The sequence below is a fragment of the Lipotes vexillifer genome, unplaced genomic scaffold, assembly GCF_000442215.2.
Source record: "Lipotes vexillifer unplaced genomic scaffold, Lipotes_vexillifer_v1.1 scaffold982, whole genome shotgun sequence".
NCBI lineage: Eukaryota > Metazoa > Chordata > Mammalia > Artiodactyla > Lipotidae > Lipotes > Lipotes vexillifer.
In genome coordinates, this window is record NW_006789467.1 from 150,879 (window position 1) to 166,242 (window position 15,364).

A 15,364-nucleotide genomic window follows, 5' to 3' on the forward strand; every position below is an offset into this window, starting at 1 on the left:
TTCCATATACTCAGAGGAAAGAAAAAAAGGCCAATATTTTATGGCAAACAAAATCCAGGTGACACTAAGATTTATTAGAGTTTGGCTTATTCTATTATTAAAGGTGGTTTGAATTTGAGAAGACTGGTAAGTTTAAGGTTAAGACCTAAATCAGACTTGTTTCCTACACTGTATTAGGAGAGTTTTTCACAATGTAACCAGGATCTCTATTTTTCCCCACGTTTCTTCCTTTCAAAAACTTTTGTCTACCTCATTTTTAAAGGGAATTGTTTGGAGAGCTTTAGAAAAGTTTCTGCCAGTCCAGAGACAAAAGGTACTCTTCCCTACAAATACAGAAAGCATTTTATACAAAGTCATTCCTAGCCCCAAACAAAAGTTATTGCCAACGAAGCCGTCTTTAAAGCACGCTGCTCTCACATATATCTCCCCAAAACCTAGAGTCTAGTTCTTGACACTTTAACTCAGTGTCTATATTACTTACTACCTAGGACAATTAGGCAAAGAGTTGAGGTAAATAAATAAACAGGCGATGATGGCAAAGGCTGCGTTAACCGCAGGGAATCGCCCAGAAGATGAAGAAGAAATAAAAACAGGCTTCCTTGGGAAAGGGATCCACTAGCTCACGTATCTAGTAATTGGTGAACAGGTTTCTAACTTGGAAGAGACATGTTTCTTTTTTTTCTCTCTTTAGCTACGCACAGGGAAACTTTCACAAAGCAGGAGAAAATGATGAGATTGGTTATTTGGGGAAAAGGGAATTCCAAGAACTAAAGACAAAATCTGCAAGGCCAAAATTTCCCTGCGACCCGCTCCCTCTTCCCCGGGAGAAGGCAGCGTGGGGAAGGAGACCCCTCATCTTAAGGACAGCTACCGAGGGCCCTCTGCCCTCTGCATGAAACCGGGGAGGGCGATGAACTGGGTGGGCGTCACCACGGGCTCCTCAAGCCCCTACCCCGGGCTCTGGCCGCCCCCGCCTGCCCGCCTTCTCCGGCCCCAGCTCACCGGTACCAGGCGAGGCCCTTGTCGTAGCTGCGGTCGAAGAAGTGGGGCTCGGCGCCCACGGCGCGCACGTCGGGGTGCACGCGCAGGAACTCGAGCAGCGCCCGCGTGCCGCCCTTCTTCACGCCGATGATGATGGCCTGCGGCAGCTGCTTGCTGCCTTCGTCCAGCAGCAGGGCCAGGGTCCCCGGCGGCGTCTCGGCCACGCTGCTCCCGGCCCCGGAGCCGCCGGGACTCCCCGCCAGGCCAGGGGGCTCCTCTTCCCAGGCCGCCACCTCGCTGTCTTCCCGCGGCGCGGGCGGCCAGCGCCTCGGCCACGGCTGCATTTGCAGGAGGCGCTTCCTTCGCGCGACCGCGGGCCACGCCACTGGCTCCCCCGCGCCTCCCGCCGGGACGCCGCGACCCGGGGCCCCCGCCTCCTTGCCACCGCCCGTCCGCCCCACGACGGGGCCCGACAGGGTCTGGCAGCGCTCGGCCAGGCAGTAGAAGACGTAGAGGGACGTAAGCAGGGAGCAGAGCATCAGCAAGAACTTCCGGAAGATGCTGCGGGACAGCGGCTCGGCCGAGGTGGGGTGGGAGCCGGCCGGGGCCGGAGGGGCCATCCTAGCCGGAGGCGACGTCGGGCAGCGCGCGGGCCATGCTAGGCCGGGACTCCGCCAGGTGCCGTGGTATCCTCCGGGGGGGCCGGCGCGTTGGCCGGAGGCCACATCGCCCTGCGCCCCTGCGGCCGTGCGAGCTGCCCGGGCGGCGGCAGCCGAGGCTCCTCGGGGAGCCTGGCTCCCCGGAGCCCCGCACTGGATCCCAGCCTCCGGTCGAGGGGGCGGGAAGGGGGACGTGGTGCCGTGCTTAAGAAACCATCGTCTGAGAATCGCCCGAGTCCTGAGCCCGGAGCCGCGCTAGGCGCCCCCGGTCCCCGAGAGTCGCCGGAATGGGGGTGTCGGCGGCGGTGGCGGCGAAGACGTGCGTCTCAGACCCGGGCCGAAACGGCCTCTCGGCGCGAGTCCCAGCTCAGCTATCGTGCATCCCTCGCTCGGTCCCGGTGAGGGGACGTGCGGCTCTGGGGCCGCTGAGCTCCGTGCGCTGCAGACCGCGGCGGGGACAGTGCCTCCCAGCTGCCGCTTCCTCGGTCCCCGGCCCGCCTGGGCGCGCGCTCTCGGCCCCGGGGCGAGGTCCCCCGAGTCCCTCTACCCGAGCGAGAGCCAGAGGGCCCGCACCGAGCCGTCCGACCCTCTTGGTGCGCGCCCGGCCGCTCCGGCGGCTCTCGGGCCCCACCTGGGAGCGGCGTGGCCAAGCCGGGCTGCGCGGGACCTGTCAGCAGCCGTGGCCACTGCGCTCGCCGCCTCCCGGGCCGTCGCTGCAGCCACACGCGGGGCTCCGAGGGCAGCAAACTTGGAGGTGACGTCAACGGCCAGGGCCGGACCGGCCCCCGAACGAGCGCAGCGGGGAGGGCGGGGTGCGACGGGGAAAAGGTGGCGCGGACCCCGAGGCGGCCGCCCAATGACATCGGAGAGGGCGGGGGCGACAGGGGCGACGCCGCTTCCCCACTCCGCCCACCCCTCCCCGCCAACCACAGCCGGCGGCCTCGCCCCCTCGGAGCGCTGCCGGGTCTGCGGCGGCTCCTGGGGCGTCTGACAGCCAGGGCGGCCGGATCCCCGGGGGCCTGACTTCCACCCAGCCAGCCGCTCGCTGGATCAGGGGTTCCCAAACCTCTGCGACGCCGCTCTGCCCTTCGCAGCCCTGACCCCTCCGAGGGCCCTGGTTCCCTCCCTCCGGAGTCGCTACATCCTTCCCCCGCCCCCTCCGCGAACCTTTAGAAGTTTTGTTGGCGGAGGTTCCCAGGACCGAGCGCGCGCCACGCCCCCATTTGTCCTGGACTCACCGAATTCCTCCGCTGCGGCTTCGCCTTCCACCTACTCTGCTGTCCACTGCCGGCTCCGGAGCAAAGCCTTTTCTCCCCGCAGCAGTTTTTGGTGTTTTTTGTTTTTTCATTTGATTGTTTTCCTTTGTATTCGTTTAGGAAGATCAGAGTTCCCCAGGACCTGGAAAGGAGCAACCTCTTAGGAAATAAGCCAATAAATAAGGGGAGAAATTAAGATTTAAAAACTTATAACAGCTACAATTCCAAATCCATATGCCCAGTTTTTGAGTGATTTTTTTAGTGTTGCTTGCACTGGGGTGTGTGTGTGTGTGTGTGTGTGTGTGCGCGCGCGCGCCCCCGCGCGCCCGCTCGCCACGCTAAAGGAGTTATATGTCCTTTCCTAAGCGGTTTCCTCTTTCTCTTGCCTCCCCTGACCCTATATCCTCTCCCTGCGCTCCTCGGAGAGCAGGTCAGGAAGGGATACAAATCGCCTTGCTGTTTAATGGAGGGAGGTGGCCCGTGGAACCTGCATGAGGTGGTTTTTAATTCCAGTCCGATTTGTTCCTGATTTCTTGGCTTCCTCGTCTCGGCAGGACGCCCCGCAATGTGGGCGGTAGCCTGAACTCCTCGTACCCACCCTTGCAAGCTGTGCAGGCTGCTTTCGGGGCGCACTGCGGGTGCTGACCAGGGCTAGCAGCGGCAGCAGAACTAGGGATGCAGCAAACTCACAGGAGAAACTTCTGCTTCCTGTGCTCTATCTGACGTGGAATTGAAGTCCTTTTTAACCTTCCAAAGGGGACCTGGTGGTTCTGACTCGGTGTCTGGGTGGAATCGCTGTGTTTGTGCTGGTTGGATAAATACCCAGGACTGGACGTGATTTTCTGTTTGTGAAGTGCCAGTCCCAACCTATTCTGTAAACTAGTGAAGAGCTTGCTCGGTTCCACTGCCATAAAGCAATGGGCTTTTACAAGGATGAACAGTAAGTCCTGCCAAGCTTTAATGCCTCTTTGTGTCCTAAAATTGGACATCAAAAATCTAGTTGAGGTTTAATACTAACTTGAGCTTTACTATATTCTAGTTTGTCTCTTGGTATTTCAGTCTGACTTGCAAAAGTGAGACCAAAAAAAAAAAAAAAAAAGGCAGTTTTAAAGTTATTCTGAAAGTATATGCAATCCCATAAATGTTTACAAACATGCTTGGGTTTTCCCATCTGGAAAATGGTGGTCACCAAGTTCCCTTCTAGCTCCAACATGGTAGGATATCATGCGTTTTGCTTTCACGTTCCCAGCCCAGTTATTTCCTTTATGTGGGTATGAAACACCCACACTATGTAAGAGACAGGGTTCTAAGGACCACTCACACCATATCTAGCTCTAGGGCAGCTCTGTACATTAGAAATAAAATAGAAGCCATGAACACAAGCCTCATAGGTCATTTAAAATGTCTAGTAGCCACCTTAAAAACGGTAAAAAGCAGGTGAAATTAATTTTACTAATATAGCCAACATACCTAAAAATGTGATTTTACCATGTAGTCAATATAAAAATTACTGAGGTCATTTATGTTCTTTCTTTTCATACCAAGTCTTCAAAATCCAGTATGTGTTTTACACTTTCAGCACTGCTTTACAGGGACGAGCCGCATGTCAAATGTTCAGTAACCACAAGAGCTAGTGGCCCCCATGTTGGACGGCACAAATGAGGATGTTGTTTTTGGTGAGCGGAGTGTCTGGTGTTGATGTGCATGGATTCATGAATGGTTCTCCTCAAAGAATTTTGGGTGCTTCACTGGACCTTTCATACTGCCACCCTTCCCCCAGAAGACTGACATATCTCGGGAACAACGCTATGGCACTCCACTGCCCCATTCCTTGTTTTAGGAACTTATGATCTTAATAAGACAAAACGTACACACACTCTTTAGAATGCAAAATCACACTGTGTTCAACTGAGCACAGGTGTGCTGCCCACTCACCGGATTCACATCCAGCTCCGGGACGTGCCCGGTCCCTTTCTGTCCCAAAGCACACGGTGTTTCGACCTAGAATGTATACCCTCTTCATCCCTCAGATGTCAGCTGTACACACCTTTAAGGATGCCTTCCCTCTGCATCCCCTGTCCCTGGTTTGATCATGTATCCTGGTACAGATTCTCAGAGTTCCCGGCAGTTTCCTTACGGACTTGATGAGGGTTTGCAATGCTACAGGTGTGTGGTTATGTCTGTGTTTCCCCGTTAGAGGCTGAGTACTCCAAGGAGCCGGGAACCACGCCTCAGTAGCACACCTGGAACATCTAGCATATTACTTGGTGCAAGGAGATGTCTGGTGAAGATCTGCTGATGAACTAATGAACCTAGAGGATTGGGGGCTGGGCATCCCAGTCTGTGAGAGCACCACATAGAAGCCAAGAGATGGGAGGGAGCAGAGTGCAGTGTAAACCGCTTGTGTTTCAGTGTGAACCAAGTGTGGGCTGGCCTGGGGAAGGCACTGGGGGGACTAGAATTAGCACAAAAACAAGACTAGAGAAGAAAGCAGGAGTCTTGATAATTAGCTAGAAATAAGGAGGGAGATTTGGTGGAGGGGCTGGATTTCAACATGGGTCTTAAGGAATTGACTGGGGTGGGTGGACATGGTATTTTAGGTCACAAGGAATAAGCACTAAGGTGTCTGCTGCAAGACACAGACAATAAATGTTGAGTAATGAATGCCCTGTGACCAAATCTTCATTTATGCTTATTTCAGCCCTAAGGAAGTGTTTCAGTGCTCTCTCTTTTAACTTAAGGAGACAGAAATGTTAGGGTCTGCGATCTTCAGACTTCAAATTCGAGTGGCTGATTTCTTGTGCTCAGTCCAGGAACAGTGAAGGTAACATTTTAGAAAATTACTCTGCGAGTTGAATGCTGGATTGGTTAGAAAAGCTTGGATGTAGACAACCCAGTGCAGAGTCCAGAGTTACATGTAAGCCATGAAATCATAAAATCCCAAACTGTAACGTTAGCAGAGGGTACAAATAGAGAAAGTCTAAAATATCTTACAGAGAAACATAACGTCTGTGATAGGGCAGATGTCGCAGATGAAAGAATGCTCAGAAGCCATTCCAAGTATGGCCACTGCATGGGTCCTTCTCCAGCTGGCCTGGTACGTGTTTGCTAGTCAGTTCTTTTCATCTGTCTTTGCAGTTGGGCATGCTGGTGAATGCTCTAAATTGACTTGGGGATCCGCGAGTAGGATTGGAGAAATGGAGCTGAGTAGGTAGCAGTCAAATTGGCCAAGTGGGAGCTGAAGGTGAATCAAGTCACTGTCAGAACTGAAGATACATTGTTGGACACAAGACCGTTCTCACCAAAGGATGAAGCAGACTTGACAAGAGGTCCCAGTGATTATTTTCATCACTATGATCCTTACTCATCTCATGTGGGGGGCAAAATGGTTTTCTCAGTCTCAGGTGACATGTTGATTAATATGTATTAATGGCTATCCTGTGAGTCATTAAGAGTTCCAATAAAATAGAAAGATCACCAAGAATTCCCAAAGTAAGTGGAATTTAAGAAGGACCTTGTAGAAGAAGGAGTAAGAGTTCTGCAGATGGAGATGAGCATATGGTGGTACTTCCAGACCGAGAAACAAAATAACAGAGTTATTACAAGACAATATTAAAAAGTGTTCTTACCACCGTTGGTGACCAGTATTAGTCTTTGTAGTTTGGGCAAGAAAGGATGATGAGGGAGAGAGACTAGTGATATCCCCTGAAGGCCGGACATTGTGCTGGGTGCTGGAGCTGCTCCTACTAGGTCTTACTCTGAGTGGATGCTCAAGTCTTTGCTTGCCATTTCTAATGTTGGAAGAGGCCAGCGTTTACCCAGATATAGCCCTAATCCTGGGAAATGTTCCATAGCAAAGTGTTCTGTGACAGAACAAATTTGAAAGACTACCCTCTCTTGAGCATTCCTTATAAACATTAGCATGTTACAGTCTCTGAAATGACTTTTCAGTAAAGATACCAGTTAAATTTTGCTTAATCCAATGTTTTCCAAGGCTTTTGGACCATGGACTCCCATTACCCATGCCCTATCCAGTAATATTCCTTGTTCTCAGGAACATGTATCAAGAAATGTAATCCTAAACTTTACAAAGGCTTGCTGTTGTCAGGAACCTCGAAGGACAAATGTTTTCTGAATGTACAGGGGCCTCAACTACAAATAGCGAGGGTTTGTTTTACTTTGAGACCAGGTGGGGGACATTTCACCAAGTATCTGGACTTTTCTTTGTTCTATTATTTCTCCCGGGACCCACCTCCCCCGAGGGATAGGGCTTTAACTAAGGTCTTGACCAATGGTAATTTTCATGAATTATTGATTTAGCCAAAAATAAATGGAAAGCTTGATAATTACACAGAGATTTTCTCATGCGTCTTGCTTCTGTCCTGAGTCAATTCTTTCCGATTCTGTGACATATGAAAGAAATGGGTGCAGGTTTTGAAATACACCTCATTAAGAAGTGAATTAGCATGCAAAAGGATCAAGGGACATTTTCAGTAGACTGACCACTCAGTTCTCAAAATCTCCAGGCTACAATGTAAGTTAAGCAGGAAGAAACAAGAACTGTTAGTTAAAAAGCAGGACCTATTTAAATAAACAATAGAGAGCTAAAAGTTGATTCAAGGAGGGCTATACGGTTATTTTTTATTTATTCTCAGTTTCTCTTCTAAGAGTAGAGGATGCTGAGTCCATAATTTTTTCTTTGGTTTATTATAATATTGGTATTTCTTTTATTTAAAAGATATCACATACTTTTTATGGTAGTAGACCAAAATTGAGTTCATATTTTAGGTGAACTTTAGAAGGATGTGGGGCATAAATAATAGACCTGAAGGATAAGGGGAGTCAGAGCGAGTTTCCTTGGTTCTCCAGCTCTAGAGGAGATTTTTAAGCTTTCCTTATGTTATAGGGGAAGGAGGTATGAGTCAGAGGGAACGTAGGAGAGCGACAGCCTGGTGCTTCCTATCTGTCCCCCTCCCAAGGCAGGAGCTGGAGGAGAGACATCGACCCCCTAGACGAGCAGAGGGAATCAGAGAGCAAAGGAGCCTTGTGCCTCGGTCCCCAGGGAGGACCCAGGGAAGCGGCAAGCCTCAAAGAGATAGCCCACCTCAGAGCAGCTTGAGAGCAGAAGAGGAGAAGGGCTGTGGATTCCTTAGAAAGCACCAGCAACAACTCCCTAGGGGCCCCTCAAAACTCCAGAGGCACGGAAGAACAATCAGTCAGCTGAGACGCAGCAGGGTCTGGAGAAGCCTGGGGATCAGGAACAAGGCATGACGCAACCGTGATAGGCGTGGGCTGGTGACCAAGGACAGGAAGGACAAAGTACAGCTCATCAGATGCCCAGTGGATGGGTAACGATGGCCAAAACCCAGACTCCCTATGATATCTTGGCATCTCTAAGACCAAACCAGAGATACGGAGTGAGAGCAGGACTGGGGGCAGGGGGAGGGAGGGGCAGACCCTGAGGGGCCCCAGAATGCACTGAGATTACATTTCTGCTACTGTGAAAACAGGCGCTAAAAATGGAAACCCAGCTTCAGAAGCATGAGACAGTTACTTTGTGCACACCTGACTTCCAGTTGGAGATTTGTGTGCTCATTATACTCTCTGAAGTAGGCATAGACCCCCTAGGCTTAGTGAACTCACCAGAACATATAAGGCATGCCTTGACACACCCATGCATAGCACCTCTTTCAACAAATGTTGTTATTTTCCTTTTTAGTTCTGATTATTACTTCTACACAATCATATAGCTTTTCCAGATATATTATTAAGCAACTGAATGCAAGACTGCAAGACTCATTACTGCTGCTATTTTCCTGCACATTGACTTGGTCATTTTATCCATCTGATCGCCCCTTCTCTTTAGCATTCTGCCCTTCAACTGCTGGCATAATATTAGCTGGGGCTGCAAAGATAATACTTATCTTTACTAAGTAAACACTAAAAGCCCAAGCTCACCTCTGAGCTTTTTTACAGCTTAGCCTCTGACACGGCTCTCGCTCTTTTAAAGGATTTGGAATACTTCAAATCCCAGACTGTACAGGAATGTGATTTTTATAGACCCATTTGCCCAGGAAAAAAATAACGGTTTTAGACATGGATATATATTGATTTTAAAAAATAGTTCCGGGGCTTCCCTGGTGGCACAGTGGTTGAGAGTCCGCCTGCCGATGCAGGGGACATGGGTTTGTGCCCCGGTCCGGGAAGATCCCACATGCGGTGGAGCGGCTGGGCCCGTGAGCCATGGCCGCTGAGCCTGCGTGTCCGGAGCCTGTGCTCCGCAACGGGAGAGGCCACAACAGTGAGAGGCCCGCGTACCACCAAAAAAAAAAAAGTTCCTTCTTTGTATATGGTTAGGTCTCTTTTTTTCCTTTACAAACAGGGGAATACAATCCAGTGTACTAAACATCTCAAGAGATTATGAATGAGAGCAGGGAAAGTTACCAAGAAAGGGATATTCTGAGTACGTTTCTTACGTAAACAATTTCTCTATGTGTTGTACGGTAACCATTCAATGTCCCCCCCCCCCCCCCCACCAAATGATGAACTAGTTTTCCTAATACCTATTCTTTCCTTGCTGACTTGAAATGACATGTTTCTCTTATATTTAGCTTGATACGTACTTGAATCTGTCCTGGGACATTTTATTTTGTTCTATTCATCTGTTACTTTCAGGACCACACTGTCATGATAGTACTTACTATGTACTATCACTCTGAGACTCCAAACCCTAAACTACCATTCCGAAGTGTCTTGACTATTCTCACACCTTTATTTTCCTAGAAATTTATTAGATCAATTACCCCCCAAAATATGCTGTTTATATTTTTACTGGACTTTAATTTCATTTACTGATTTCTTGAGGGGAAATTCAGGTATATATAATATAATGCAATATAGTCCCTTCCAAGAACATGGTATGCCTTATTCTACATCATCACCATTAGTCTGTTCTATTGAATTATATCGCATGACCACAGGAAGAATTTTTCATTGTCTTCATAAAATTCCTGCATCGTTTGTTATGGTTATTCCTGTATGAGTTAAATGTATGATTGTTTTTGTAAATGAATCTTTCCGCAAGATATTTTTCATGATTTTTCCTTGATATATAAGCAAGTTATTACCTTTCCCACATATATTCAATAACTGGCACCCATAATGGATACTCTTACTAGTTTCAATGTTTTTCAGTTAGACAATTATTTAATCTCTAGTTGACAAAAATTTTAAATCCTCTTTCCAAAAAGTCTAACTCATTCATTTTTCTTGCCACACTGCATTGGCTAGAACTATAAAAATAATGCAAAAATGATGATAAAATATCAGATGTCCTTCTTCTGTTTATGCTATTTACGGAATAATTCTGTATTTGACCTTTAAGTATGACGTTTGTTCTTTTTTCCACTATGGAGTCTTTATCTTATTAAAGAATTAGCTAACTTCATTTCTAATATAAAAATACACTTTAATTATAAATGAGATTTTGTGTAAGGCCTTTTACAGATACTGAGATACCTGTTCTTTCTGGTTTGTTTTCTGTGATGTAATATTTTGTTACATCAATTTGTGTTAATGTTGAGGTGTACTCATATTCACCTCCTTGGTAATGTTGTACTGTTATTATTATTTTATTTTGCCATTGTATGTGTTTTGCTAAGATTTTATTTGGGATGCTTGTATCTATATTCATTCAAAAGGCTAAACGTTTATTGTATTCAATTTTGGTCAGGTGTTTTTATTATGATTAAGCTGACTTTCTAAAAGGACACGAGAAATTCTACATTTTTTCCGTGCTCTGCAAGAGTATAAGTAATTTATATGAGAGTAATATAAAAATTATCCATAAAGCAATTCAGATCTGGAGCCCTAATGGGGAAGGATATTCATCAACAATTTCAAAAAATCATGGTTTTTATATTCAGATTTTCTAACATTTCTTGAGTCAGTAATTATTCCTTAAAATCATTCATGAGAATTTAGATCAGTATAGTAAAGTGAGCATGCTCATTACCTTATGGGGAGGAAAATAAAGGAAAAAGTGTAACAAGTGTAACAAGTAGACCAGAAATGTTGCACAATGCATGAAAGCAAGACAGAAGAAGAGAGTAGATACAGGGAACCAAGTGCTACCCAACATGCTGTAGGGCAGCGGTCCCCAACCTTTTTGGCACCAGGAACCGGTTTTGTGGAAGACAATTTTTCCACCGACCGGGGCGGGGGTGGGGGGCGGTGGCGGGCGGAGGGGAGCGGCTGGTGGGGGGGCGGTGGTTGGGAGGAGATGGGTTCAGGCGGTAATGGGAGCGATGGCGAGCGGCAGATGAAGCTTCATTTGCACGGCCCAGGGCACGGGTTGGGGACGCCTGCTGTAGGAGACGCTGTCGCAGAGATGAGCGTGGTCCCGTGTAGTCTCAATGCCATAGTCAACAGGTGGGTATGAAAAGTGGAGGAGCAGTTCCTCAGGGTGATGAAATGGGAAGCAGTGCTCAACCTCCTCCCTCTGCCCCTCCCGCTTGCGGTGTGGCTAGGCAGTGGGAAGCCCTCAGAGGTTCTGGTTCACAAGGGGCCAGCCCACCCCACCTGGTAACCCTATTGGTGACCAAACAACATAGAAAAGCATAGGCAGAGAAACAGAGGGTCCTACGAGACTTGCAAAATATGAATTCACTGTTTTTGTAGGTTACAAAATAGTCAAACATCAGTAATAACATTTGGTCAACCTGCTTTGAACCACCAGGAAAGATCGATACTTAATTGCATTGAAAGAAGGAACAATATCCACAGGTAAAATTGCAAAGAGAAGAAGCAAAAACACTTTTCAGTAAGTAAAATTAATATTGTCAGCGATGATCAAGAGACCACTGCATTCACAGAAAAGAATCAACTCGACTTCTGCCTTAAGATTGAAATCTCTTCACAGAAAATCTCTTTGCCAATACCTAAAGAAATGAGTAAAAATTAAGAAACAAGCTACCTCTCTCCCATTACTAAATGTATCAGGAAAGAAGGAAGGAAGGGAGGGAGGGAGGAAGGAAAGAAAAAGAGAGGAGACCTAAATTCAATTTGAGCAGAGCTGGGGAGAAACTTGATTCTGCTCCTACATCTGTTTCAATCCCTAGAAACCATTCTGGTGAAGAGACATAAACCTGAGAAATCTTACTAACATTCCCAGGTCTGGAGAGATGAAAACTGAGGAGGGAGCTTTATCTTTTGACTCTTCTGATCAATAAGTAATAGAAATTACTGCTGGGGAGCAGTGAAAGCATAAGATATATTGCTGGGTGGCCGCATCCAATTGCCAGAGTAAAAACACTGATGATAGAAAAGATTTTCAAGAATGAGCAAAAAAAAAAAAAAAAAAAAAAAATCTAAGAGTAATGCGAAAAGTATACTGGTGTTGACCTTTAGGAAGGTGAGTTGCCACCCTCTGTCAAACTAGAAATGATAAATCCTTCCAGGAATTTATGCTAAAGAAATGCTTGCACTTGTGCCCAAAGATGCAGAGATGCTCAATTTCCATGTTGTTGATAAAAGCAAAGTTTCTAACATCCTAAATGTCCATCAACAGAGACGTGGTTAAGTAATTTAAAAGGCTACCTTCCCAAGGAACACGCTGAGGCTGTAAAATTGGATGAGGTAGATCCACATGTCAACACTAGATTTACCATCAACTCATTTGCTTAAGTGAAAAAGGAAGTTCCAGAGCAGCATGGATAATATTATCTCACGTGTAGATTTTCCCATATGACACCAAAGACATAAATACACACATATGTATAGGCCTCAGCGGGGGAAAACAATGAACACTCAACTCTTGACGGTGGTTATCTTTAAGAAGACGAGTTCAAGAGATATGGAAAAGGGGATTTCTTGCTTTTGCTGTACTTAATTGTTTGATTTCTTTCTACGACAATACGGTCGTGTTTCACTTGAATAACATTTGCTTAATAAACATAAAACATGCTAAAATCATTCTATTCATCAGTGTTCAAATTGTGTATAGTATTCAATTATAATTTTTAAAATATTGGATCTGTTTACTTCATGATTCTAATTCTTATTTAGTACACTTGTGTTTTAGCCTCCCCTTTATTTTTTTAATTAAGCTTGCCAGAGTTATGTACGTCTATTTATTTTGTTCAAAAACAAAAAACTGAGAAGTAAAATTACCATTTTCTATTTTCTGATTCATTGATTTTTGCTTCTAAGTTTATTTCCTTTTTTCTTCTTTCCTTAGATGCATTTTGTGGTTCTGTTCTAGAATCTTGAGCAAGAAGAGAGATCGTATCTTATTTATTTTCATTTTTTTGTTGCTCAGTGGTGGAAGTTTTTAGGGTTATAGATTTTATCTAAGTAGAACTTTGTCTACATCCCAAAGCTTTTCTATGTGCCGGTTGTATCAAGCTAATGCTTACTTGCTATGGGTTGGGCATTGTGTTATGAACCTCATATACAACCTCATACACAAGACTCCTGTCTCGTGTTACACGGGCGAGCCAAAACATCTCTTTGGGGAGTGAGCACTCCCTCATTCTTAGCCCATGTGGCCTGGGAAGCATGGATCCAGCCTGATTTACAGGCGTGGGCACAAAAGCCAGAACTTGGCCATAGTGATTTGTTCAGAACCAGGCCAATGACCCAAACCCAGTTAATTAAAACCTTTCATGAGACTTTTACTAAGTCTTAGAAGAAAAATACACTCTTTATCACGGGATCTTTAGCTACATAACAAAATGAAAACAGGTGTCTTTGCCTCCTTGTGGATAGAGTTTGCCTGAGATTGAAAGCAAACACAAGGGTGTGAAACTGTACTGTCTAAGAGCAGGAGAGTGAATTTATCCAGAAATGTAGCACAGCAGCCCACTTGGCACTTGTGGCCATGAACTTAAAGTACAACAAATCAGCACAGCTGTATTTTCTTGAGTCACGTGCAGTTTGTTGCCTGGGTCCAGGCTGAAATACGTCAAGATTAGGGACGAACCAAGGTGGAGTGTGTCAAACAAATACTCCGAAGTCAAAGAAGAAAAGGGAGTTAAGGGAGGGACTGTATGAAAACCACAGAACCTGGGCTGAGTGGGAGAACGGGGAAGGTGTGAGTGTGTATCAAAGTGTGAGAAATGGTAGAACCAGTGGATGTGAGGTGAGTGACTAGAGAAATAAGATGCGATGTTACAAGGCTTTTGGAGATAGTGCAATTATTGGTCATGATGAGACCTAAGGCAGTACTTTTAAAACAGTTTTTGACCTTGACCTAGAGTAAAAAATACATTTTTTATCACAACCCAATACACATATATATACACGTATCTCTACATGCATCTCTCTCCACATATTTTATTTATTTATTTATTTATTTATTGGAATTGGCTCATATGATCATAGAGGCTGGCAAGTCCAAAATACTAGCTTTATGCTAGATGTTTTATCTGTATCAAGTCTAAACCTTACAGCTCTCCTACAGGATCTTAGATGCTGGGCCAGGCTCAGAAAGCTGAACAGGTGTCAGTAGGGATGCACTGCAGATCTGCCTGGCTGTGATCTTTCCACTCCACTGCACTTGCAGTGAGCTGGGGGCCAACGGCGTGCCCCAGAAGGCTTGTTAGCAAATGTTCTCTATCAATTTGGCCAACACACATGACTTCACAGGATAGCAAGCATTTGCCACCAGCCCCGATGGTCCTTTTGTAGAACTAACCTTGCCAGGTGTACCTCTAGCATCCTTGGATCAAGTACCAATTATAACTGAAGTGCAGTGTCATTAGTCACACAATTTTGAGCAGCTGCAGTTTAACTTCATTAAATTTACATCACCAAACTGACATACTGAAGGATTGCTGACAGAAGGAAAATAGGTATAAATCATACCTTCATGTACATTTGAATCATGGTGGAGTCATATCTAATACTCAACCACTAAGTGTAGACACTCTTAATTCAGTAAAATTTATCATTAAAAGATCCTTGGAATTTATACACAGATGAATTTCTGATCATACACCCGTTACAGAAATAAACTGGGATACATCAGATCAAACCTAACATCCCCATTTTACAGATGAGGGACTGAGGGATTATATGAAAGAGTAACTAACATTTATATTGTGCTGAATTCTGGAGTTGAAATATCTGGGTTTAACCCTGACTCCACCATCTGTCGGCTGCCTGATCTTGGACAAGTTACCTAATTTCTCCTGGCTTCAGTCTCCTTTTCTGTGCCATGAAGATAACAGTAATGTGACTGTCTATCATGATTGAGTTGATGTGAGCAATAAATGAGTTAATACATATGAAAGGCTTCACAGAGTGCCTGACTCATAGAAATTGCTCAAAAAATGGTAAATATGTAATTGCTATTATTCCCTTTTACTTACTTTTAGACATGACAATGGGAACATCTTGCAGGCAAACTTATGGGATGGGTGCTTTATATCTTGTTTTCGAGGGTATCTCCACAGCAGGAATAAAGGA

General features: G+C 45.9%; 1 pseudogene; it reads left to right on the top strand.

Moving 5' to 3' along the window:
* The first annotated feature begins 11,285 nt into the window (after window positions 1-11,285).
* LOC103079789 (uncharacterized protein C3orf38 homolog pseudogene) overlaps window positions 11,286-15,364 on the top strand; it is a 5,623-nt pseudogene continuing 1,544 nt past the window's right edge.